This window comes from Lutra lutra, chromosome 12 (assembly GCF_902655055.1).
Source record: "Lutra lutra chromosome 12, mLutLut1.2, whole genome shotgun sequence".
NCBI lineage: Eukaryota > Metazoa > Chordata > Mammalia > Carnivora > Mustelidae > Lutra > Lutra lutra.
In genome coordinates, this window is record NC_062289.1 from 16,437,742 (window position 1) to 16,462,599 (window position 24,858).

General features: G+C 46.0%; 1 protein-coding gene and 1 long non-coding RNA gene across 6 annotated transcripts in view; both read left to right on the plus strand.

Moving 5' to 3' along the window:
* CCBE1 (collagen and calcium binding EGF domains 1) overlaps positions 1 to 24,858 on the plus strand; it is a 229,917-nt gene that overhangs the window by 25,159 nt on the left and 179,900 nt on the right. The gene's annotated exons all lie outside the window — the stretch shown is intronic.
* Positions 2,438 to 24,709, plus strand: LOC125082184 (uncharacterized). Its single transcript, XR_007121906.1, has 3 exons — positions 2,438 to 2,449; positions 13,791 to 13,793; positions 24,456 to 24,709. It is a non-coding gene; the product is annotated as an uncharacterized LOC125082184 (long non-coding RNA).

Consider the following 24,858-nt stretch of genomic DNA (forward strand, 5'->3'; position numbering starts at 1 on the left):
AAGGGCTTCTGAAAGGCTTTTGTATAGTGGAGGGACAGGATTGAAGATTTGGGAGGATTGATGGGGGCGGGTAGGGTGCGTGGTGGCGAATAGGATGTTTTGCTCAGGAAAAAAACGAGTGGAGTCTGAAGCAGTAGCATTATGGAGGTGGGCACATGGCTGGGGAGTTGTCTAAGGTCATGGCCATACAGGAGCGGTGTGGGACACGAGCCATCCCATGCCTGTGAACACACGTGCTTGACAATAAGACAAGTCTTAATCATACAGGCGACAGAGGACCTCTCCGTCCTTATATACATCGTCTCTCAGGATCGTTCTTCCCATCCTGAGCTCACATCTCCTCATCTCAGACATGTTTCTGTTTCCCTTGCTGGCACCTTATCCCCCTTTAGAGGAAGAAAGAATCTGCTAACACTTCCATTGATTGAAAATTGTGGTGGACTGAATGTTCGTGGGCACGGCCTCCCTGTTGTGATGCTAATAGGGGGTGGGGGTCTTGGGGGAGGTGAGCCTCCAGGAATGGGATTCATGCCTTCGTGCAAGGGGCTAGAGCGTTCTTTCTGCCATGTGAGGACACCATGAACCAGGAAGCAGGCTGTCCTCAGACACCGAGTCTGCTGCCACCCTGATCTTGGACTGCCCCGTCTCCAGAGCTGTGAGAAATAAGCGTATGTGGTTGAAACCACCCAGTCTGTGGTACTCGGGCACAGCAGTCCGGACGAAGACAGAAAGCATTCCTATGAAAGGGTCCATTTCTGTAGTTGTGAGATTTAAAACAAAAACAAAAACAAGCAAAAAACAGCAATGCTGTAACCATCAAAACCCTAATATCTGGGGGTCTTGCCTTAAAAACTGAAAGAAAAAAACACCCACACACGACAGCGATGCCCTCTTCTCTCTGTCCCCTTTTGCTGCTGCCTGGAGCACAGACACGTTGTGGGAGCTGAAACAGAGGCACATGTTGGAGATCGGAAAGCAGGAAGCGTTAGCCCGGCATCTTGTCAGGCTGTGCTGTTTATGCACGTTGTACGAGCGAGAGAAACCTCCGTCTTCAAGTCTTGTTGTTTGACTTTGTCACTGCCAAATAGATACTCAAGTTAGTACTGCACCCGTAGTGACAATGACGACCACCTTCGTCGGGCACCCATTCTGTGCCCCATCCTGGCTGCACTCGACACGATGACCTCACGAGGCAGCCGATTCTCCCATCTCCCCCCCAACCCAAGCACACGGAAGCTGGATGTGGTTCGCACACTGGCCTGAGGTCCCCCAGCAGGGGGTGGGGGGTGCCTGCGGCTGGGCTTCTGTCCTGGTCAGCCCGACCCTGGGCTCAGGGGCTCCCCTTATGCCACCCTGACACCCATGTCTGCCCACAAGTTTGTGGAGAGACGGGAGTAACCCAAAGTGATGCCCAAACTGGTCATTTCCGGCCATGCATGGTATGGGGGTGCGGAGACAGGTCCCCAGGTCAGCGTGGACTTCCCGCGTCTGAGCCTCTGGGTGCATGAGCGTCTGCGGGAGAGCCGGCTTGGAAGGCAGCTTGCTTAGAGCTGCAGGGACCTGTCATAGCTGCCACCACCTCCCACCGGCCCTGAGGGGTGATGGTCCCAAGCCTCCCCTCCCTGACCGTCCTTTGAGCTGCAGGACACCCCTCGTGGCTGCATCTTCGAGTGCTGTGGTCCCTCCAGTGCCTCGTGTGGATTCGGGGGTCGCGGCTTGAAGGGAGCAGCCAGCTGTTGGCCAGAAACTCCTCGGGGAGCGAGAGGTGGCTAAGGGGAGCGGGAGCGCCGGGGCCGGGTGGCTGCAGCCTGGAGAAAGAGCCTGGGTGCTCAGACTACCACCAAGGCCCGATGTCTTTACCGTTCGTAAACATGGTGCGTGGAGACGGGCGATACCTTGTAGGAAAATAGAGAAAAGAAGCGCAGCTAGAAAGGGGGTTGCCAGCTCCTCCACACCTCGCACCCCAGCGTGGTGTGCCCCGACCCATGCCCGTCCTTGGAAATAGTGGCACGACAGAACTTTCCTGATCTCTCTGCAGTGAGCATGCCTTACAAAGCAGCAAAAGCTGCCCCGTAGCTTTGCTGTGACTTCTTTGCTAAGAGCGAGCCCTGTCCCCTGCTTCTGAGGGCCCTGGGTCCTCTGAAGGGGCCACCGTCGCTGGCTCCCGTCACGTGGCTGTGCCCTCCAGTGGAATGTCCCTTGCTCGCAGCCTTCCCACAGAGGGGTGGCTCTCCCAGCAGGCCAGGATGAGAGCGGGGTCTCTCTCTCTGGCGAGGTGGACCCTCTGAGCGTGGTTTGCGGCACCGGCTCCCCGGTCCTTCGGCATCACCCAGAGGGGCTCACCACTGTGTTTGGCACATCATATCCTTCACGCGTTGGTGAGCTTGATGGGCTGAGTCCAGCCCCCACGGCGGTGTTGCTCCGGCAGAGCCATGCTCCTTGGCTGGCAGTGCTGGCCATGGAGCAGATGTCCCCTAGACCCATTTGTTCTGTCTCCTGGGGGGCAGCGTGCTTTTCAGTGGGGACACTAAACAGGCAACAGCTGGCCCAGCGCGTGCACACACAAGAGCTTTAGGGTGGAATGTTCCCAACCCCCAGTGGTTTGCTTTTACTTTGCCTTCAGAGGAAACTTGTTGGCTGCCCATAGTGAAGTGACCTACTCAGATATTTCCATGGGATTGAGTTGTTTCCCTTGGACCTGTAAGCATAGCCAGATAAATTGTTGGTTAAAATGATGGGATATACTCCTACCTTTTCTTTTTTTTTTTTTTAAGGTTTTATTTATTAGCGCGTGCATGAGTGAGGGGGAGGGCAGCAGACTCCCTGCTGAGTGGAAGCCCCAGAGCGGCTTGATCCCAGGACCCTAAGATCATGACCTGAGCCAAAAGCAGATGCTTAACTGACTGAGCCACCCAGATGCCTCAAACTAGTCCTACTTTTTGAAGAGCTTTCACATTAGGTTGCTTCATCTGGTAAGCTTAATAATGATTATCCAACGCTTACTTAGAATAATGGGATTTAAAAAAAAAAAAATTCCTGTGGATTCCTTCTGGGATTACCAGCCATCTAGTCTGATGTTTTGGTTGCTGTTAACCATTGGGAGCCTTTAATGCTAATGAACCAAGCAGTCAACACATCTTCCGTCCCATAACCAATAAAATCAGGTTTGAAATCCTGAGACAGGGCAGGTCCTCTGTCTCCTGAAGGCAGTTACTGCCTGTGTCCTTAGGAGTGAGCTTCTGTCTTGGAAGGAGCACCCTGGTTGATGGACCGGACGGTTGCATGAATGGAAGAATGCCAGCTGATGCGTACAACCACGCTAGCTTTGTGGGATTTCTCCCATCAAGTCATGAGAAAATGACAGTGGAATATATTTGAAGTCTGGGCTAACTTTAGCTACGGGACTTCTATAAGTAAATGTAATCCCCAAGAGAGGAAGCCGATGGGAGGATATCAGAGAATTCCGACTCTCTTCCCCTTGTTTCTCACCAGTCTTTTCACTTGTTTCTGCCCCCGCTCACCTTCGATGCTGTTTCTCAGAGGGCCGGCGGGGGCTCTTAAATTGGAGGAGGCACTTAACTGTGGCGACCTCATTGGAAGGCTGGAAGTGGAGGTGGCCGGAGGGATTTGTGCTGGAGGAGTTTGAGTAGAAGGCCCGTGCTTTTTGTTGAGTTGTGTGTTTCTTGGGCGTGTCTTAGGCAGGTGGGTTCACCCTCAGGGTTCTTACCCTGGGTCCCTTCTCCATCTTTGGCCCCGTCACCATCCGGAGTGATCTCATCTGTTCCTGTTTACCCTCAACTGCCAACAGCACATGGACGGTTCTTTCTCTGAAGTTCTAGACGCCCGTGGCACTCCTCTGGGGGTCCTGCAGGCTCCGCAGACATAGTGTCTGAAGCGATCTCCTTTCTCTGGCCACTCTTTCCCCTCCGCCTTGTGTTCTAGATCTGGGTCCGTGGCTTCACCACCAACTTCCCAGTCTCCCAAACTGCCGTCATCGTTATCCACTATTCTCTGCCTTTCAGAAATCTCTAGGCTCTCTCTGTTGATACCAAGGCCTGTCCCTCCTTCTCACTAGAGTCTCACAAATGAGATCTTTCTGTCCATCACCAGTGCTGCTGAGCTCACTATCTCTTGCCCTAAATAACATACTCTGGCCTTGGCTCTGAACCATCTTCCTACTGGACTTGATTTGCTGTTGCCACGTCACTTTCCTAAGACAACCAATCTTCCAGTCCAGCTCTGCTTGGCTTTGCATGGAAACCACATCTTGGCTCGGCTGACCCGCTAGGGCCAATCCCTAGCTGCCCCCTCTTCCACTTCCTGTTCTCAAGTCCCTGCCTCACTGAACTCTGCTGCATCAGATGGGGTGATGGTGTCCTCCACTGTCACAAGTGTCCTGACACTTCTGAGAACGAAAATGCTGTTAATGATTATGCCAATATCCTAGGGAAACAGGGAGATTGTTCTGGACATATCAGGACACCTGTTGACTCGATATTGCCTCTTCTATTGGGATTCCACTCAAGCAAATTCCCACTATCCTTAAAACTCAGCTCAGATATTACCTGCTCTGTGCACCCTTCTATAACCAGAGAAAACAACTAGTTTTCTCTGTGGCATCATGTTGCTTTTTCATGCTGTTCTTAAAGCATGTGTGTGCTCTATGTCCCTCAGTCTTCCCCCGTCCCCACGACCATAAGAACAACATTTCTCTTCCTCTGTATCCCTAACATCATGCCTGGTGCCTGGCACTTGGGAAATAGTACATCTTTGTTGAATTAAAATCATTTTTAAAAATTAAGAACATTGAACTTGGGACCAGTCTGTAGGTTTTCTTCTGTTGCAAACTTTCAGTATTCCTGACCAGATTTAATTATGCCCAAGCTTGCCTCGGGGCTCTTGCATTTATCTTGCCCTCTAGCCTTCAACCTGTGCTTTGGTACTGACTGGGCTTAGATGCCATGCTCCTTCTGAACCTACTGTGGAATTATGGGAATATTTGGAGAGACCCCATATCTTCTACCTCACGTAGTTATCCCACTTTGTAATTCTGCACTTAGGTGACTTTTAGTCTGTTTTCCCCACTAGACTATTAGCATAGTGAGGAGAGAAGCTGTCTGTTTTGGTCCCCTTCCCACCACAGTGGCTGGCGTTAAGGAGGCCATCAACATTTAGGGAACAGATAGAATCAGTTTTCACTATTTGTGATTATGTACTTACAAACTTGCCTCCTTGCTGAATTTGTAACCCCCAAATCTATACTCGTGGGGCTTTTTGTGGTCACTCACAGACACATGCAGAATAGTGAGAAATTTGTCCAGATGCACGAATTCCCAGCTGAGGGGGATCAAGGTGACAGTTGGCCTTCTTCCTGCTCTCCTACTGTAAACATGGTAGCTTTTTTATGGTCTACTTGCGCCAAGTTTTCCATGGTGTGTGTGTGTGCGCGCTTTTCGCTGGCGATTTCATTGTTTAAAATGGACCCCAAGTATAGTGCTGTCTAGTGTCCCACGGCCGAGGAGGTGTGGTCTGCTTCCAGAGAAACCCTCCGCTTTTAGAGAAACGCTGTTCAGGCGTGAGTTAATGCTGTTGGTTGTGACTTCGTTGTTAACGAGTCAGCGATATTTATCAAATAAGATGTCTTTAGACAGAAACAAGAAACAAGGTTATGTAGCAATCAGCTGACAAAAATGTTGTGACCAGAGTCTCGCAGGAACGCACTGGTGTGCTTCCCCCAAGAAAAGCGTATTTGCAAATTTAGTGTTTGCGGCAACCTTGCAGAATCTCAGTATGGTAAATGATGAAAACTGCGTGAGCCCCACTTCCTGGGGGAAATTAAAGCCCTGAAAATATCAGTGTCTGGCATCAACGCAAAGAGCCCGTGAGTACAAGAGCTGATGTTCTCATTCATTCAGCAAATATTTACTGAACCACTACTGGTCGGGCGCTGTGTACATTTGACCCTCCAGACCCTTAACCCCTGAAACAAATGGATGTGAACAAAGTGTCCTAACTTCTTCAGTAAATTATCATAAACAAATAAGCTCAGTCACACACATCACCAAACTCCTTTTGAGCTAGACCAAAAATATTTACTGTGTGTTTTTGGTCTCCGATCTGCAGGTCCATAGAGACGCCTGTTAGATGGCCGGGTTGTTTTTTTTAAGTTGCAAAATTTTCCAGATGAATTCCACAATGGGAGTATGTTAGCAGTATATTGTTGGAACATCTCCAGGGAAAATAGCTTTGGTTAAGGGGGAAAAAATACACACTTAAAAAAATCCCATTCCACGATCATCAAGTCTCCGTGGTAGGAATTAGTTTACAAAGATGTATTTTTTTATACCTTTTCCCCTTAGTCTGCCAGGTATTGAGGTGTCTCAGGCGAAAAAAGGGAATTTGTCAATCTGTGGTTAGCCTTTTGGCCATGGGATTATGAAGTTATTCTGAGAGACTAGCTCTAGCCGATTATCTCCAGGAGTCCAATTTTCTAAGCTTTTCAAGAGGAGTTTTTGGATGACTTCATATCACTTTTGAAAAGCAGATTGGGTTGGGTTCTCATTTATTTGTAGAGGCAGAAAATGGGAACAGAGTCTTTGACTTAAGCGGACATTACTGTGTAAATTTCCCTGTGAAGGAAAAACATGTAAAGAACACATAGAAGTGTCGAAGCGGAGGACCTCTCCGGTATTTATGGAGTGTGGTCTAAATCGTTAATATACACCGAATGTTTAATCTTCGGCTCAGAAAGCCTTTACCCTCTGCACCAGACATGTCCAGGATGTTGTAAGGGAGATATTCTGAAGAGAGTAATGTCAGTGTTTAGGAATTGGAATGCAGTCCCTGAGAATATGGTAAGCTTCTATTTTCCTTAGTAAAAAAAGATGAACATGTGAAGATTCCGGCTCTATGTGAGCAGTCAGTCTCCCTCTAAAGGGCATATTTTTTGCTCACGCATTAGACTGATCATTTGCTTGCTTGGGTAGAACTTCGTGAAGAGGTTCTTGTTTCCAAGCAGGGCTGCAGGGCAGCTAGGATGTTAGCAGGCTTGTTTGAACCAGGAAAAGGCACCTCTTCCTCTAGGCTGATACATGGGTTGGGTGTGGGGGGTGGGTGTGTGCAGGCTGGATTTGGGGCCCCATCAGCTCCCCTTGGCTAGGAACCCGTATGTAGGGCAAGGCTATACCACCGTATGGAGAGGTCCTGGTTCCTAGATCGCGGGCCAGGAGAATAAGCAGCTCTGGCATTGTCCCTCACTGGCTCAGGACACAGCTAAAGAGGGGGGAAGAGGACCGTGTTCCACAGGGTGGTGCTGGGGATATAGGGGCTCTGGTCACAGAAGCTTAGCACTAGAAGGATCTCTGTGCTCCGTTTTGTCTCTATACCCCTCTCATTTTACAGATGAGCAAACTGTCTCACAGCTTTCATCTGTGTGTTTGATCGTAGCTCCCTGCTGATGGTGGGAAAATTTCTGCCGCAGTCCACTGAGAAGGGACCTTCTGTGGCCTCCGCGTCCCTATGACGCAGCCGCAGGTCTGTGGGTGCTGAGGCCAGGCCCGGCCGTGTTTCCTGCGAACCCGGCTCTCCAGAAATCCTGACATTGTGGCCGGGCACACCCGTAGCGTGGTTCTGCTTTCTGGCTCCGCACTAGATGCGATGGATTTTGTTTTGTGGCTGTTTCTGTTCATTTCGACATGTGACGAATAGTTGTTTGCTAAAAGGGCAACCAAATCACTCTTGAAACTCTCCGAAATGCTGGGAGGAAGTTTCTGCCTGCCCACTTTCCCATTTTTCTTTTCTTTTTTTTTTTTTTTTAAGATTTTATGAGAGAGAGAGAGAGCGAGCGCACATGAGCAGGGACAAAGGGAGAGGGCGATGCTGGCTTCCCACTGAGCAGAGATCCCGGACCCAGGGCTCGATCCCAGCACCCTGGGATCATGACCTGAGCAGAAGGCAGACGCTTAAGTGACTGAGCCACCCAGAGGCCTATTAACTCCCCCATTTTTCAATTTTTTTTTTTTTTTTTTTTTTTTTTTTTTTTTTTGTGGTGCTGAGCAGGAAGCATGGAGGGAGTACTTTCAAGAATTAGTTGGTTATTCGAAAGCCATGTAAGAAATCTGTGTTGTTCGATTTAACCGTGCCTGTACTGGCTTCTCATGTTCAAAATTGGCTCCTGTTTAAAAGAACTTAACACTATTTTTTAAACCTTAACATGTTAAGGGCATTTATGGAATGCGCTCCAACTTCAGTGTGGGAGGCCCATTTCCTTATAAAACTTCTCCAGTAACCTAATCCTCCTTGTTTACATGGAACTCTTCTCCGGGGAGATCAGAGTACTCGTGGCTGCTTCGCGACTCCCCCACCAGCTTGGTAGCGCAGGTGGAGGCCGTGCAGGGGACCCCGTGGCACGCACGGGCTCGGCTGGTTTTCCTTTTCCATTTTTAAAAGATGATTACTTGTGGCATTACCGGCACTGATTTGGTGCTGATGGAAAGATCCGTTAGCTGAGCCTTTCTGATGACACAGCGCTGAGCATCACTTCGCACCTTTCCATGGAACGTGATTACTTAGAGCAAAGGGGAGGTAGAATCCGCTAACCTGTGTGGGGTCCTTGTTATGCGCCAGGTGCCTTGCAAGGCTCCCTGTGTGTCCCACCCGGCTGAGTCCTCCCCGTGGCCATCCGGGAGAAGTAGCGCTGATACCCACATTTGCAGATGAGTAAACAGTGACCTGGAACTCGGGTACCCTGCCCAGAGTCACACAGCTGGGGGCCATCAGAGTCGTTTCAGAACTGGGCCATCCGCCTTCGAGTTTGGTGGCCATAGTCTGGGAGGCCAAGGGCGATGCTGTGCCCTGCCCCAGTGAGGCAGGATGCAAACGGCGGAATGAGCTTTGTTTTGATGTTTCTGTTCTCTGTCCTTCTCCCTTGAGAGCTGCTCAGTTCTTGGTGTCGCCTGCCCGTTCACGCCTCACTGCAGAGCTGCGTCCCCCATCCTTGAACTTCTCATTTCTCACCTTCCGCTCACCTGCAAACCTGACTTAGGTCTCGTTCCCTGGATGCTTTGCTGAATAGCTTGGCTGCATCCAAAGCACTTTGTGGTGCACCGTAGGTTAGAGACGGGTGGCTTTTGAAAGTCCTTTCGTGGCTACACAGGACTGCTGGAGATGATGAGACCAAGGAATCGAAAGGTTGAGGGTCAAGTTTCAGGCTGTGAAAGATGAAGGTTGGAGACATTTGGGGGCGCTGGCCAGGCCTTGCGCTCAGGGCGCACTCTGAAGCCAGTAAACCGCAGTAAGTAATTCGTCTTCCCAGCTCTGGTAGTTTCCCTTTCAGGGACTCGGGGCTTGGTTAATGGCAAATTACAGTGGCCTCTGGGCGCAGAAGCGTGAGGAGAGAGAGGCGCTTTGGGCTTTCTCCACGCTCCAGTCAAGACTTAGCCGTGGTACAGAGTAATGCTGAACCCACAGTAGTTTCTGTGGTAGAGGAAGCCTGTGACATTAGCATTCGGTGTGTAAGAAACTTTGTTCTTCAGACAAAATAATAAGCCTTCTGTTTACAACTCCGCCACTAAAAATGCCAGCCTCTTAAAATATATTAACCAGACAATCGCCCACTGGATACACATGCGAATAATTAGGCCCAGATGCCATTCCTGACCATCAAGAACAAAAACTAATGGCCTGAAATTCATGTCCTCTGAGCGGAGTCCCTAAATTCTCCCTTTGTAAAAACCAATATAAAGCCATGGCTCACTGGAAAATAAATTAACCTTCTTCCCTGTATTGCAAACTAGCAATTACCAAATACCCGAGAAAATTCCGTGTTAAAGTAGTTGCTCTCTTAAGATTTAATATAACTTAAAATACCCCTTCAAACATTCTACAGTAAAATGAGCCACACCACGAATGCTTTGTAGGGCTTTAAAAAAATTCTTCTCGACTGCTTAAAAATAGTACAGAATATAATTGGCTTGCCTTTTTCATTTAAGTATGAGAGCATTCCAGTGAACTGTCGTGCCCTCTGAAATCCTACCCCGTCCTACTGAGAATGAACACCGTTCTTTCGGAATCCCTTGAAACGGACCTGCTCTTTGGAAATCTAATTGTAAAATTATAGTGTGCACGTTCACTTCTGTGGGAATGGTCCTCCGTTTTTTGTTTTGTTTTGTTTTGTTTTAACTCCAAAGCAGAAATGATATATTTAGGATACCTCCTTGTCCCTGCCTTTTCCTCCTTACTGCCCTCTCATGTTCTGTCCTCCCGCGTACCACACTCAAAAGTAGAGTCAACATTTGGATTAAATCACCAGACCAGATTGCTTACAGGTTGGTGAAAACACCGCAGACCTGCTATCAGACTTCATAAGAAAGTGAATGTGGTCTCTTTGCTTTCTGAGTGCTAATGTGTGTGTGCGTTTGGTGTGTTCAGATGGGGCTTGACTGTCTGCTGGCTGAGTGGCGGTCCTTGGGAGTCACGCACAGCAGCCTCTTGGGAAGACGGGCTCCAGCCAGTGGCTGTGGCTGGTGGGCTTTCTGTGGCCTACGAGCCTTTTGGGGCTTGTTTCGACTGCGAGGAATCCTGTTCTGTCTCAGGGCTTGGTAAACCGTTTATCTGCTGAATCTGGCTGCTGTGTTCTGTTTTGTTTTTGTTTTTTTTAAATAAAATTTTACTGGAACATAACCGTGCCCATTTCTTTGATGATGGTTGCTCTCTTGCTACAAAGGCAGAATTGAGTAGTTGTGGGAGAGAGACCGAATGGCCCATAAAGCCTGAAAGATTTAGTATCTGGTCCTTTCCTGAAAAGTTGCCAAGAGATGTTAAAAAACCAATTGGATATAACAAGTCCTTGAAGCTTGTCTTGTTATGGCCTTCACTGCGTTTCTGCTCAATGGCTCAGCTGTTATCTGGATTCTCCCTGCCTCCCTGCCCCCCATCACTCTAGATGGGTGACCAGTCCTGCAGAGTTGTGTTTGGGGACTGGCTTTCCCATGGACCTACAGCCATAGACTCTGTCCTTAGATTTCTGTGTTGGATAGAGCCGGGCTATATTAGTTACAAACTAACATATTATCTAAAAGTGTGAAAGTGAATTTTAGAACCAGGAGAGACTCACCCCTCATGGTCACAGCTCCTTTTTTGTTTGGATGACAGTGTCCAGATTCCAAGAGGCTGAGGGACTGCCCAAGGTCACATATCCAGGTGGTGGCTGTCAGGGTCTCCCCGGGGTCTCCTGGCCCTTGTCCCAATTGTCTTCCCACAGAGACCATGTTACTGCTGTGCACATGCCCAAACAAAACACGGGTCGTGTGATCTCGGGTCTCCTGTGAACATTTTCTTCATTTCTGCCATATGTTGCTTTATACCAGTTTGGCAGGAAAGAAGTGATTTGTGCTCCGAAGAAAAAGCAAAAATCCTATTCATGCTGCGTTGGCGTAGTCTTTTCCTTCACTGTGCATTGGGTCAGTACTGAGCCGTCAAACAGAAGGAAGCATCTTTTACTCTTCTATAATTATAATTCTACCACTTTTTTCCTAGCCTTGTTTTAAACCATTGAATTTTGTATGCTTTCTCTTTGTACCATTTAGCGGTGCTGAAGCAGTGCTTCTGGCTGCGTAGGTAACCTCTGGAATCAGCAATTTTATGTATTAATGTTCCTGATGGAGCTGATGTTTTTGCTTATGATTTGTCTATTATAAGCTGGTAAGTTTTTATAAATAACGTGGCAGTCTTCTGATAGGATTCCCTATTTTCTCAACAGAAAGATCAATAGTAAGTCGGATAGTAACTAAGATTTACACTTTTGATTTTTGAATTATAAAAGATTAGCCCCGTGGAAAGCAGTGCTATGGGGAGTTCGAATTTTTTCCATCCTTCGCTGTCCACGTGGGAACCCTTACTCTGTCGGGAATGTAAAGCAGCATTGATGTTGAGAATGACTTTGGGGGCTTATGGGATGACCTTGGGCAATCTCCTTAACTTCTCTGAGCTTTAGATTCCTTATCTACGAAGTAGAACTAATGTACTAATAGGATTGCTGTGAGGGGAAAATGGGCAGAATGAGTGAAAAGTGTAGTACTGCGTTTAACATGGTACTTACCTTCTGTGTAGAAGCTTTTAGAGCTATGTGACCTGTTAAATCATTTGCTGTTTAGATAAAAGGATGAGGCCTCGGATACATTGGTTTTGCTAAGCAGGGGGATTTAAAGACCAGATTGCATTTCCCCTAAATTGGGTGTGAAGAGTTTTGGTGTCTCCCTCTTTCCCGGAAGGAGTGACCCTCGGCTGTGTTGAGGGAGACTATGAGAGGCCTAGTCTGGTTCTTTCTGGGCTCCCTGGGGACAGGAGGGATGGTTGCCAGCTCTGCGGGGGGTGGGAGTAAGAGCAATGTCGTTCTTGGAGCACGCTGGAGGGGAGGGTAAGAGGTTAGTGGGAATGTTTGTCCAGGCCTATGCCACAAACCTATGTGACGATTTTTGTGGGATGTGGGGGGACAGAGGCTGAGAAGTGAAATGGTGAGAGCAGCCTGACCCCGCCTCCTGTTCACAGTTTTTTGTAAAAACACCTTTGCAGTGGGGCCCCATCACGCCATCCTGGAACTGAGATTCCTTCAGCAGGGGAGAAAGGGTTCCAAGGTTCCTCACTGGGTTCCAAGTCAGAGTGGGATGGGAGTGGCAGCCTCCTCTTTTTCCTTTCTTTACCCTATTGTCACAAAATATTATTTCTATAGACCAATAGACTATAGCATTTCATTCTGGGCTATAGACTTTGCATTTTAAAGTCAAAAGGGAAGTCAGTTGGTGTATTGCCTTTGCTGATCATTGCAGACGTGCAGAAGGAGCCTAATTATCCTTCAGGCTCAGGCTAGACCCCGGCCCTGTGCCACCCCCTACCCCCCCACACACAGCAGACCCATTGCTGGTCATTGGCAGCACCTGTGGTCAGGTTCAGCTGGGGTCCTTGTCCCTTGTTCACCCATCAGTGATCGAAGAGGCTCGAGTTTTCCTTGATTTTTGGATTCCAAGGCATATTCTAAAAGGAAAGCCCTGGCTTTCCCCCTTGTTTTCCTAGAGCTGAAATTTACATGAGTGGCAGGAAGGAGTCCTGTGCCTTGGCCTCAAGTCTGAAGGCAGAGGGTGATGTCCCTCTGTGGGACTGTGGTGCTGTGCTGTGTAAATTTCGCACTTCCTTCCCCTCCCGTTTTCCCCTGAGGGTCTGGCCTAGAAAAAAATGCCGCTCGCTCGTACAGCTGCAGCAGATCGATTTGGTTCCTGTCAATCACTCCATCTCAGGAAAGCTCCTTGCTCTAAGATATGCTGAGCCAGCGTGGACAGATTATTTGATTCTCAGAAAAAAATGAACAGGACAGAGAAATCTCTAGTTAGGTCTAGGAAAACTGCCAGAAAGTCCTCATTTACAGAAAGAACTCTAAGCTCAACCTAAAGGGAAAAAAGCGCACTTAGCATGTGCTCTTGGCAATACCTGTCCCAAAAAGGTAGTGGGAGGTTTTCACTTAGAATTGTACGGTTTCGTTTCCTAGCAATGCAGGAGATACACTAGTGGGTTTTTTGGGTCGGGGGGGCGGGGGCCGAGGGTGGTGGTGACCAGGTGGGGAGAGGGGGAGAGAGCATCTTAAGGAGGCTGCTTGCCCAGCATGGAGCCCTACCTGGGGCTCGGTCTCATGACCCCGAGATCATGACCTGAAATCAAGAGTCTGATGCTTCACCGACTGAGCCACCCCAGTGCCCCTGCACGGACGTTTGAACACCTGCAGCAAACCCCAGCACTAGCAGCTCGTCTTTCGAGATTTGCTTGGTTGGTTGTCCAGAGGTGGGTTATCTGAACAGCCCTAGCATTCACCCCCTTGGACGCAGTGCAGTTGGTGGGATCCTCGGTCCCTTTCTTTCTGTAGCCTAGGTTTGGCTTCTTCTGTTGATGCGTCTGGAGAAATGGAGCAGGTAAAAAAAAAATCACGATCTGGGTGAGGTTAAGAAATCCTACATGATATTTAGATTCCTTCGCTGTCCGTGGCTTGGAAATAGTCCATTCTTGGAAAATTCACCTTGTCCCTTATGTGCTGTAGTTCGACCCTTCTATGCTGTGGTTTCTCTAGCTGTGCTAGAGTCTTTCTGTCCAGGTTCTGACACAGGAAGGGAATCTTTGTTTCTGCGTATTTCATCTGTCCCTGCTGCTTGTCAGCCGCTGAGGGCTAACTTTGTTTGCAACTACGGTTACTTTCTGAGGTGAGGTCTGGGCGCAGAGACAGAAATGTACTTTCAAGTGGGACCTGCCCAGTAGAGGGAATCAGGAACTCCTAAGAAACTGTTAGGATGCTCAGGAGCCAAAAGGAGTGACAGTAAGATCCAAGCAGAGTGCGTTAGGGAGAGAAGGGTGGTTCTGGAATGTTTGGGTGCTTTCCCAGGGCATCAGAAATGCCTGAACATTCAAATTCCAGCTGGGATAGTAACTTCAGAGGAAATGGCACTTAACGAACGTAAGCTGGTGAAACTTTTCTCTGAGATTATCCCCTACACTAAACGGATTAGGCACCTTTTAATGTGTCGGAGGCTTCACATTAGGACGGTTCCCAGGGCGTGATTAAAGTTGAAGGCGGCAGGAGGTTAAATGTCATTCACTTGTAGGAACCTGGGGAGGAAAAGGGTCACCCTGCAGAGGTGTGGAGCCTTTGTTTGGTTTGATCAGAGAGCTTGGCTTCTGCTGGTGGGTGTGCTCCGCTTGGTCCCTCCCCATCCCACTCAGCTGGTGTCCAGGCAGAGGTGGATGGTGGAGACCAGCCCATGCCCCTTTGCACAGTGTGTTTTCTTCTTTAATCGGGTTCTCTTAGATAATTCCATGTGAATTATTTTTGCTCTGCGGCAGAAGCCTTTCTCCAAGAAGCTGTTTGATGGATTCTGCTGGATTTCAGATCCCCTCTCAGGTCCTGAAGCTGGGATAGCCATGCAGAGGAAGAGCATTGCCCAGTCCATGCCCAGCGGGTTAACCCTGGCTCACAGCCCCCTCCTGCAGCTGTTACCAAAGCCTGGGGGCGGTGTCTGCCCGAGCCCCTCCCTTTTCCATATGTTTCCTTTGAAGCCACCCCTTTCCTGGGCCTCTTCTCCCATCTGATGAGTTCTGAGCTCCCTGATGATGGCCTTGGCTTGGCCCCTCTTGGAGCTTACACACCTGGACTAGAGCGGTGGTCCAGGCCACTGAGCTGTGGTTTAGGTTTAAAACTCCTTTATCTCTCCCTGCCTCCCCCATCCCCCAGTTTTACTGAGCAAGGAATGATTGTTTGTTCCATTCAAACTGAACAGTAGCGGAGGTGGATTTAAAGTCTGTACTTTGGAATGAGCAAGATGTAGATTGAATCCAAATTCTTGCCACTCCCTAGTTACGGGGACAGTGGGACCCCCTCAGCCTCCCAGAGGCCCAGTTTCCCCATCTGTACAATGATTTAAGAGGATGAAATGAACTACTGTGTGTAAAAGGCTTGCCATGTGTTATTGAAGTGCTCTATTAATAATAGCTACTGCTTCTCATAAAGGGTTACCTTTCCTGAAATGAGTCCTTGATGAGTTAAGGAGGCCTGAGTGTGGATTTCGTTGTATCAGTGGTTGAACTCAGATGGTGTCTCTGGCTGCCAAACTTGTGGGGCATGTTCTCTGGGCTCACCCAGCTCACTGAGGAAGTCCTTGGAGGGTCTATGGGGGCTGAGCCTGGAGACATGACCACCAGGTTCAAAGGGACAGTGCACAGAGCTCCCAATGGCCGCTGTTCTCCACAGGACACAGGGAGGAATGGAAGGTTCCAGAAGTCTCTTGTATCTTAGTAACTAAACAGTAATAGTGTGCTGTATGTACTTCACAAGGTGCTTCCTATCTGCTCGTAGAAATACACATCGACTTTTTTTTAAATTTATTTTTTCAGTGTTCCAACATTCATTGTTTATGCACCACTCCAAGTGTGTCATGTAATACGTGCCCTCCTTAATACCCACCACCAGGCTCACCTATTCTCCTATCCCCTCCCCTCTAAAACTCTCAGTTTGTTTCTCAGAGTCCACAGTTTCTCATGGTTTGTCTCCTGCTCTGATTTCCCCCAACTCACTTCTCCTTTCCATCTCCCAATGTCCTCCATGTAATTCCTTATGCTCCACAAGTAAGTGAAACCGTATGATAATTGACTCTCTCTGCTTGACTTATTTCACTCAGCATAATCTCCTCCAGTTCTGTCCATGTTTATACAAAAGTTGGGTATTCATCCTTTCTGATGGAGGCATAATATTCCATAGTATATATGAACCATATTTTCTTTATCTGTTCGTTTGTTGAAGGGCATCTTGGCTCTTTCCACAGTTTGGTGACTGTGGCCATTGCTGCTATGAACATCGGGGTACAGATGGCCCTTCTTTTCACTACGTCTGTATCTTTGGGGTAAATACCCAGTAATGCAATTGCAGGGTTGTAGAGTAGCTCTAGTTTCAATTTCTTAAGGAATCTCCACACTGTTTTCCAAAGTGGCTGTACCAACTTGCATTCCCATTAACAGTGTAAGAGGGTTCCCCTTTCTCCACATCCTCTCCAACACTTGGTGTTTCCTGACTTGTTAATTTTGGCCATCCTAACTGAGAAATACACATCGACTTTTATGAACAGTCTTGACGGACCACTTTGAATTGGGGGGTGGATGAAATGGGAATTGAAAAGTAGACTTCCAGTTATAAAATGTCATGGGGATGCGTGGTGACTACAGTTAATACTGTACTCTAGGGGTCCCCAGCTGTCTCAGAAGAGCATACAACTCTTGATCTTGGGGTCATGAGTTCAGGTCCACATTGGGTACTGTAGATTACTTACAAAAATCCCAAAAACCAAAAACTTAAAGATAATACTGTATTATGTATTTGAAAGTTGCTAAGAGTAGGTATTAAAGGTTCTCATCACAAGAAAATTCTGTATGGTAATGGGTATAAACTAGATTTTGATCATTTTGCAGCATATATAAATATCACATCATTGTTTTACACCTGAAACTAATACATGTCAATTACACCCCAATAAAACAAATATAAAGTGCCTTTATGTTAATGAAAGAGAAATTTATGCATACAAATAATTGAAATGTGTGCCAGATAGAAAATTGTGAAAATCCCATGCTTCCTCACCAGTGTCCAGTTGAATCTGCATTTTCTATTAAATCCTCATTCACAGGTGGAGGGACAGTTCTGCAATACAACACAGGCATTCCCCTTTAGGACTTTGCTTATGGGAAGTGCCAGGACTTTTTAAAGAAATTAACACCCACAGGGATTTTCTGGCAATGCTGTTGTTAAGAGCAAATGTTGCAGAGTAAATTGGATTGTTACATAATCTGATGGCAAAGGAAAGTGTTCGTTGTAGAGACCTACAGAAGTCGGAAAACAGTCGATGCATAATTGCATGCGACAGAGGCAGCATTACTGATGTTTTAGTTATAGTTTTCGTTTTTTCACGTATGTGCGACTGTACCCTGTTGAGCTCATATATACATGTTTTGAATGGCTTTCATCTGTAGTGAATATTTCTCATGTCATTAATTACACAGCTCTTGAAATAATACAGAATAGGTATCCTTGAGGATGACTTTTCACATCCTCCATTTTTTTTTAAATATTTTATTTATTTATTTGACACACAGAGAAATCACAAGTAGGCAGAGAGGCAGGCAGAGAGAGAGGGGAAAGCAGGGTCCCTGCTGAGCAGAGAGCCCGATGCAGGACTTGATCCCAGGACCCTGAGATCATGACCTGAGCCGAAGGCAGAGTCTTAACCCACTGAGCCACCCAGGGACCCGACATTCTCCATTTCATTGTGAACATTTTAGGGCTGAGTTTGTTCTGTTACTGAATACATGGTGGATATTTTTAGGCAGAAATGAAACCAAATGTAAACAGGGATTAAAGCAAAAATCTGGGAAAGTGTTCCCGACTGTTCTTTTTTGCCCCCAAGTCTAGCACCAGCTCAACTCTTTGCTTTAGTCAGTATTTCTAGCAGAGAAGATCAACGCAGCAAATTCCTTCCGAGTTTATGGGCCCCTCCCTGCTCAGGACCACGGAATGAGCCAAGTTCTTTGTGTTGTCTGGCTAAGCCTGGTGTTCCCTAGTGTGTGTCTCAGGGGGTAACCCAGATTCAAAAGGGCTTTCTGGGAGGAAATACTGCAGGGACCTGGCCATCCTGTCTGGTTCCTCCATGTCCACAGGAGCCTGGTAGGTCCCAGTCACAGCTTGGCTGGTGGTTGAAGCAGATGGGCCAGCTGATCAGTAACTGACCCATGGCCCACCAGGCCCTCTTCCGGAAGAAAAGTTTTGAAACCATCACTACCTAAGACCAATCAAAAACATCAGCTGTTAAGGGAGAGATTTATGCTTTTTGGACAGCTGTTTTGCCTTGTATTTTAAATAATCTCTACACTTAACAGGTGGGGCTTGAACTCACAACCCTGAGATCAAGAGCTGCATGTTCCCCTGCCTGAGTCAGCCCAGGCAGCCTTGGGGTAGCTGTTCCTAAATGGGTCTGTGGCTAAGAGTCAGCATACCTGGTCACATACATATGAAATTCTGCACTGACTTCACAGGGTTTGTGGTCCCCTAAGCCCAAGCTCATTCCCAAGCTGAGATCTTGCTGTAGACACTGTAAGCTCTGACCCCTCCATCCTTCCTCACCAGCATTCCCTGAGCACTGGCCCCAGCTCCTCTATGCCCCTGCGGCCTCCCTTTTAGCAAGGAGCTCTTGGCCACCCACTTTTTAGTTAGGATCCTCTCTTCCTCCAGGTATTCCTCTTGGGTGTGGGGCCCTGGTCCCTTCTTGAAGTCCGTATCTGACCCCCAGGAAACTCACCTTCTTGACTCTGACAGATTCTGAGAATGAGCATCTGTCTTGTTGGCCTTTAAGGCTTCAGCAGTGTGATTTCAGCCTCTGTCACTAAGCCCTACAAACTCCAGTGGACACCCACTGCCTGGAGCCCCTTCCTGCTTGGTACAGGGAGAAGGGTGGACTTGTTAGCTTTCTTCAGAGAAATTCTCTACACCTCCCTTCAACGGTCTGTAAACCCTGGGCAGAGGCTAGCTGAGTTGGTTTCAAGACCACTTAATATTTTGTATGGAGTGTCGACAGCTTCTTCAGAATGATGGGGAGAGCATTGGCCGCAGATTATTCTGTCTGAGTTTGTGGACCCTCTGAGACCCATTATTTCATTTTAACATCTTAACCTGGGTTGCTCTTGCTATGGCCAAGAGTAGGCACCTCAGTGGAAGGAGATAGAGGAGGGAACGTTTTTTGTATTAGGAAGAAGGACTTTGGATTGATTCTGAAAGGAAGCAGGTAGTTTTAAAATCTTGTTCTTCTGTTTCTCTCTCACCAAGAAGCGAGAGGGCCTCGTCCAACATCAGATGAAATTTTTATGACTTCATATAGCATGTGTTAAACATCCAGATGTAAAATCCTGGCTCACAGAAACCTTCTGTGGATTTGGGACATCCCCAGGATCGGTGAACCAACCAATGACTTAACACTGGGAACTAACAGAGCATTTTTTTTAAAAAAGATTTTATTTATTTATTTGACAGAGATCACAAGTGGGCAGAAAGGCAGGCAGAGAGAGAGGAAGGGAAGCAGGCTCCCTGCTGAGCAGAGAGTCCGATGCGGGGCTTGATCCCAGGACCCTGAGATCATGACCTGAGCCAAAGGCAGAGGCTTAACCCACTGAGCCACCCAGGTGCCCCAATAGAGCATTTTGGGGGGCATAATTTTGCATCATTATTCATATCTAATAGAAAAGGCAGAGGAGAGCAACAAGAATTTGGTATCAGTTTTTTTCACTATAACTCTGGGCCTTAATTCACTTCAGATGATACTCTGTTAGGAGTTGGCAAGGGTATTCTTAGGGGGGAGGTAGCGTGAGTACAGAATCTTTTCCCCTCAACCTCTCCCGCCTATTCGCGCTGGGAGTTATAATATGGAAGAAGGGATCTGAGGTATTAGGGAGACATCTATACACATAAACATTTCATCACACATTGTACCAATTAGAGATTCATTTTTATTTAGCAAGTTCTTGGAAATGGTGAATGGTGCCTGAAAGGATTTAACCACATGGGCATTCAATTAAACCACCAGATTGTGTTGAGGGTGGTGGTTCTGTAGACATAATGCCTGAGGACATTTTGGAGCATATCGCTCTTTGAGGACAGGTTAAAATGGCTTGCTAGCGTAGTCTGGGAGGGGCACCTTCCATAAACCCAGAGCACTCAGCCAGCAGAGACTGAGAGAGATGATCCAGGTCAGGGTGTCTCAGATCGAGTTCCAGAGAGTACTAACCCTGTGCAAGGTTTCAGAGGAGGAGAGGGGAAGGATCTTTGGTCAAAATATTTGGGAAACACCACTTGCATCTCTGACTTAGGCATCCACAGAACATGAGCCTATATTAAAGGTTCTGGGAAGACCTGCAGTTTAGAATCTTATTTAGCTGGATTAAGGAAGTGTTTCCCTAAATTGCGTGGTCAAGGAACACCTTCTACCCTCAAGGACTTGTTTTCTGTTTTGTTTTGTTTTTTAAAGATTATTATTCATTTGAGAGAGAGAGAGAGTTAGGAGTGCACACAGGTGTGCGCACATGAGCTGGGGAGGGGTAGAGGCAGAGAGAGAAGTAGGCTCCCCGCTGAGCCCAACACAGGGCTCGATCCCAGGACCCCAGAGATTGTGACCTGAGCTGAAGGCAGCCGCTTAACCTACTGAGCCACCCAGGCACTCTTGCTTGGGCTGGTGAATGGCTGCTGAATGTTCTGAGCTTCCAAAGCAGCTGTCATGACTCCAGGCTTTTAAAGTTCTGGTTAAATTGCCTTCAAACAGTGGAGCGTTTGCTCGAGTAGCCTCTGTTATGGCTGGTTTTCTTTACCTTGAGGGTCAGTTTGAAGAGAGAATCACAGATATAGATCAGTTAAGGTCTGATGAGAAGAAACAGACTAAGAAATGCCAGATAGGGCAAATGACATGATATAATTGCTTAGATTTACAGAAGACGTACATAAACATGTGAGTGACTGGGGCCACCAACCATCCATTCATAAACTAATTTGTATAAAAGGAGAGCTCTTCTCCTAAATTATTTTCCGTATTCCTTCTGTGCCTTGCTTTTTTCCTTTCACCCAGTGGGTGTTCAAGTCCTTCTTCCCAGGGGGTTGGCTCACTCTTCCTTGCAGCAGAGTCTTCCATTTGATGAAAACCACACAATTTACATATTCTGTTGATAGACTTTGGAGTGTCCAGTTTTTTGCTTTTACAGCACTGCGGCTCTGAAATTGTAGCAGCTCTTCTGGTGGTGTGCCGAGAGTGCACCTGCAGGGCCGCGGGGGGTGGGGGGGGTGGGGGTTCCTGCCGGATGTTCGGCTTTGCTAGAGAATGTTGGGTTCCCCCACTGGGGGTGTCAGTTTACCCTCCCACCAGTGGTGGGAGAGGACTCCTGTTCGTTCTCACCTTCCCAACAATGGGCATTGTCTGACTCAGTTTCCATCACTTACATATAAATATCTTTGTGGTTTGCATTTGCATTTCTGATTCCTAACAAGCCTGAGCATCTCCCGCATGAGTTACTGAGCTGTTTAGGTTTCTTCCACCATGAAATGCCCTTGACTTATTTTGCTACTGGATTTTTTTTTTTTTATTCTTTATGGATTTTGAATACTAATACTTTCTCACTTTAAGTGCTACAGAAACTATACTGGTGTCTTTTGATGAAAAGATACTTGTAATTTTAATGTAACAGTTTATCGATCTTTTAGGATTTGTAATGTTTGTCTCGATATCGCCCTGAATTGTCTCCTGAAGTTTTATAGTTTGCCTTTTTAAAAAAATTTAATTTTTTATTTCAGTGTTCCAAAATTCATTGTTCATGCACGACACCCATGCTCCATGCAATACATGTCCTCCATCATACCCCCCACCAGACCTAAACCGACCTGGAACTGATTTTACGTATAGTGTGAGATAGGAACCCAACTGCATTTTTCCCTTATGGAAACCCAGTTGGGCAAGCCTCTTATTTAATATTTCATCAGATTTTCCATGCCATCATTCTAAATCAGTTTTTCATACATGCACGTATCTGTTTTTGGATTCTTGATTTTATTCCATTCAACCATATATTTCTGTACCAATATTGAAGTGTTTTGACTGCTACAGGTTTATGTATCTTGATATCTGATAGAAAGTTACCCCTACCTGGTTCTTCAGATGCATTTTGGCTCTTCGCCATTTGCGTTTCCTTTTAAATTTTATTTTTAGATTCCATTTGTTAATGTTATTGCATCATGAGTAGGATTTTCCTGGAACTTTCTTTTCTCGTGGTATTCTTGTTTGGTTTCATTATTCATGTTTTGCCAACCTCATAAGCTTACTTTTCCCCAGAAGAGTTTGTGTAAATTGAAGTTATCTGATGTTTGTATGTTTGGTAGAACTTGGGAAGCCAGTGGGCCTGGTTTTTGTTTTGTGAGAAGATTAATTGGATTTAATTGATTGGACGGTTCTAGAAATATTCAGGTATTCTTTTTCCTCTTGAGTCACTTGTATTATGTCAAGTTTCCCTAGGAATTCATCTGTTTCCATGATTTGTCAATTTCTAAATTTAGCGGCATGAAATTATTCATTATATAGAATGGCCCATTTTTCATTGTTTCCTCATTAATCTTGCCAAAGGTTTGGCCATTTTGTCTTTCCAAAAAATCTTTGCTTAAATTTTTCTTTTTTGCACTTCTGTTTTCCTTCTACTACTTTGGTTCATATTCAAAGTCTAATTTTGTGTTTTATTTGTCCTTTTTTTCTTTTTCACTTTTGAATTGACCAAGATTTTAACACACCCTCTCAGTAATTGATAAACAATTAACAAGTTTTCTTTTTATGTAGTTCTGTTCACTGTGCATTTTATTTTAACTTTATAGACTCATTAAACAGCAAATGTGGGAGAATAATTATGAGAGAAGGCCTCTTGTAGCACCAAAGATAGAAATACCAAAGAACATGAAAAATTGAGATTAGTTCATGTTTGTGTAAGACAAACATGAACTTGAGTTATGATTGCATGTATCTGTTTCAGATATGCTGCTGGGATTTAATTTGATGTTTGTGTACAAATTACTTCTAAATTATTTTCCATTCTTGATCATATCTTACCCATAAAAGTGCATGAAGAGAAGCACTGCACATAATTACACAGTTCTGGCATTCATCGAAGGTTTTTTCTTCCTCCCAAAAGATTTTGCTCTGTAGAATTTTACTCTGAGGAACATGTTCGCACACATCATTAGATCATTAGGAGACATCACACCAGAGATTAATGAGATTTATTTGCAAACGGAAGGTAAGACCCTATAAAGGTCCTATCAGTGCCTTTATCCTCTCAAAGTTTAAGATCACAACCTCCCACTGTAAAATGCTATTCTTAGCCAGTGTTTTAATTCCTAATTGTTCTTCTCCTTCCCTCAAAGTTAGGTATTACTGTATTTTGCCATGAGTGTTTCACATGTATCCTCATACCCAGGGTCCTTGCCCACGATTCTTTCTTATATCGGTGACCTTCTGTGTGGGGTTTTCTTTCCAAGGTGCATCTTGGGAAATTCTTTTAGTGAAGATCTGTTGGTGGTAAATATTGATTTATAAATGTTGATATTATATTTTTGAAAGAGGCCTTTTGTTCCTTGAATATTTTTCTTATTTCTGAGTGTGACAAGTCTTACTCTTTCTGGGTTCCTCTTGTGTTTTGTAATTTTTGACTGTGACCTCTTGTCCTTTGGATCTTTATCTGTGGGAATTCTTCAGACCTGGGATCAAGTTTTCCTTCAGAGAGAATTGGCAATCCCATCCCCAGATACCTAGACCTGCGACTACTTGAAAATGTTTATTACTGTGTGTTTTTTCATGCAAACCTGGTTGAGAATGGTCTGTGGTTATAACTGAGTGCCCCCCCACAACCCCCTAGTGACAAGATCAGAATGACTCTACCCTAAATGCTTTTTACCTGAATGTCTGTTTTGTCTGGTTTTAATACAGCTTCCCTCCCCACCCCCCCGCCATCATCTTCACTCTACTCCCTTTTTCTAGGTCTTTAGATGTGTCTTTTCTAAGAAGCACATAGTTCAATTTTTAAGATGTATTCTGACTCTGAAAATAAATGGACTTCGGATATTATAAAAATTACTTATTCCCATGTCATTGTGTGCTTTTTCTTTTCTGTGCTGCTGCTTGCTTTTTGTTTTTCCGTCTTTGGATTTTTCAGCTGAAAATATTTCCCTCTACTTTTTTTTTTTTTTTTTGGCAGTTACCATTTCTAGTCATTTAATGGGTTATTCGTATTAAATGTTCGGCATGCACACTGACCTTGAAGTCTGTCATTAGTACCTTTTTCTCCTGAATAATACCAACTTTTATTAGAATACTTTAATTTTGATCATATCTTCTGTAAGTTCTGAGGAGTATTCTAGATCTTTGTTCCAGTCCCCCGCACTACACATTTTTGCCACTGGTTTTTACAGTTGCTGATTTTTTAAGATTTCATCACATTGATCTGTTTGCCTGCTTTTCCTTATTGCATATCTGATCTCCCTTTCAGGATGATTTTCGTTTCTAATGAAGTGTGTCTTTTGGCAGTTCCTTTGGTGATGTGCCATTCGTACTTTCTCCTTTTTTTGGTTTGCTTAAAATTGTTTTGTTTTGTTGAATGCCAAATTAGCTGTTCACATGATTCTAGATTGATAGTTATTTCCTAGCAACACTTTGAAGTTATGATGTCCCTGTCATCTGGCTCCCATTTATACCTATTAAAATCTGATGTCAG